Genomic DNA, 2,500 nt, shown 5'->3' on the forward strand with positions numbered 1-2,500 from the left:
ACCGGTCTGTAATCATTTAGTCCTGTTGGCCTTAGCTTTTTGGGCACAGCGATGATGGTGGAGGACTTGAGACAGGCTGGTACATGGCATGTCTCCAGGGAGGTGTTAAAGATGTTGGTGAACACCGGAGACAGCTGGTCAGCGCAGTGCCTGAGGGTGGCTGGAGAGACAGAGTCCGGCCCGGCTGCTTTGCGTGGATTCTGCCTCTTGAAAAGCCCATTAACTTCTCCCTCCTGAAAGGAGAGAGTCGTTTCTGTAGTATGGGTGGGGGATGGGGCCTCTTGGGTGGGAAGGGGTGGTTCAGGACAGTCCAATTGTCTTTCAAATCTACGGTAGAACTCGTTCAGGTCGTTGGCTAGGCGGGAGTCGTTAGTGGTGTGGGGCGCTCTGGGTTTGTAGTTGGTGATGTGCCTGAGCCCTTTGGCAGACAGAAGCAGCGTCGTTAGTAGAGAACTGGTGTTTTAGTGTCTCTGAGTACAGTCGTTTAGCCTCTCTCACCGCTTTGCTAAACCTGTTCTTCGACTCCTTGAATCTGTCTCTATCCCCACTCCTAAACGCTTCCTCCTTCTCCAACCTCAACCTTTTGAGCTTTGCTGAGAACCAGGGCTTGTTGTTGTTAAAGTTCACCCTGGTACGTGTTGGGATACAGCAGTCCTCACAGAAGCTGATGTACACAGCCTCTGTGAGTTCATCCAGACTATTGGTAGCAGTCGTGAACATATCCCAGTCAGTACAGTCTAAGCACGCCCGCAAATCTTCCACAGCCTCACTGGTCCACTGTTTAGATGTCCTCACAGCAGGTTTACAGAGTTTTAGTTGCTGCCTGTATGCACGAATCAGGTGGACCAAGGGAGTTCTGTGCGAGCCGAACAGCCCCGTGACCCACAAGAGAAACATCCCCGCCAAATTCGAGCGTTTGACGGGGTCTATCCGTGAAAAAATATTCACGTTTTTGAGTGCACATGCATTTCTGCTGCAAATGCCTCTGGAAGTTTCATGCCGTTCGTATGCCAATTGTGGAAACACGAAAATGACCCGTTTTCCCATTCCGAGGGATTTCTGTGCGACCCTAACAGCCCCGTGAGCCACAAGAGACACATCCCCGCCAATTTCTAGCGTTTCACGGGGTCTATCCGTGAAAAATATAGACGTTTTTGAGTGCACATGCATTTCTGCTGCAGATGCCTCTGGAAGTTTCATGCCGTTCGTACGCAATGTGGCAACACGAAAATGACCCCTTTTCCCATTCCGAGGGATTTCTGTGCGACCCTAACTAACAGCGCCCGTGAGCCACAAGAGAGACATCCCCGCCAATTTATAGCGTTTCACGGGGTCTATCCGTGAAAAATATAGACGTTTTTGAGTGCACATGCATTCCTGCTGCAAATGCCTCTGGAAGTTTCATGCCGTTCCTATGCAATGTGGCCACACAAAAATGACCCGTTTTCCCATTCCGAGGCATTTCTGTGCGACCCTAACAGCCCCGTGAGCCACAAGAGAGACATCCCCGCCAACTTCTAGCGTTTGACGGGGTCTATGCGTGAAAAATATTAAAATTTTTGAGTGCACGTGCCTTTCTGCTGCAAATGCCTCTGGAAGTTTCATGGCGTTCCAATGCAATGTGGCAACACGAAAATGACCCCTTTTCCCATTCCGAGGGAGTTCTGTGCCACCCTAACAGCCCCGTGAGCCACAAGAGACACATCCCCGCCAATTTCTAGCGTTTCACGGGGTCTATCCGTGAAACATATAGAAGTTTTTGAGTGCACATGCATTCCTGCTGCAAATGCCTCTGGAAGTTTCATGCGGTTCGTACGCAATGTGGCAACACGAAAATGACCCGTTTTCCCATTCCCAGGGATTTCTGTGCGACCCGAACAGCCCGTGAGCCACAAGAGACACATCCCCGCCAATTTCTAGCGTTTCACGGGGTCTATCCGTGAAAAATATCAATTTTTTTTGACTGCACATGCATTTCTGCTGCAAATGCCTCTGGAAGTTGCATGCGGTTCGCATGCAATGTGGCGACACGAAAATGACCCGTTTTCCCATTCCGAGGGATTTCTGTGCCACCCTAACAGCCCCGTGAGCCACAAGAGAGACATCCCCGCCAATTTCTAGCGTATCACGGGGTCTATCCGTGAGAAATATTCACTTTTTTGAGTGCACATGCATTCCTGCTGCAAATGCCTCTGGAAGTTTCATGCGGTTCGTATGCAATGTGGCGACACGAAAATGACCCGTTTTCCCATTCCGAGGGATTTCTGTGCCACCCTAACAGCCCCGTGAGCCACAAGAGAGACATCCCCGCCCACTTCTAGCGTTTCACGGGGTCTCTCCGTGAAAAATATCACATTTTTTGAGTGCACATGCATTCCTGCTGCAAATGCCTCTGGAAGTTTCATGCGGTTCGCATGCAATGTGGCGACACGAAAATGACCCGTTTTTTCCCATTCCGAGGGATTTCTGTGCCACCCTAACAGCCCCGTGAGCCACAAGA

This window comes from Petromyzon marinus, unplaced genomic scaffold (genome assembly GCF_048934315.1).
Source record: "Petromyzon marinus isolate PM22_M1 ecotype Great Lakes invasive population unplaced genomic scaffold, UKy_Petmar_22M1.pri1.0 PM_G_Scaffold_21, whole genome shotgun sequence".
NCBI classification, from domain to species: Eukaryota; Metazoa; Chordata; class Hyperoartia; order Petromyzontiformes; family Petromyzontidae; genus Petromyzon; species Petromyzon marinus.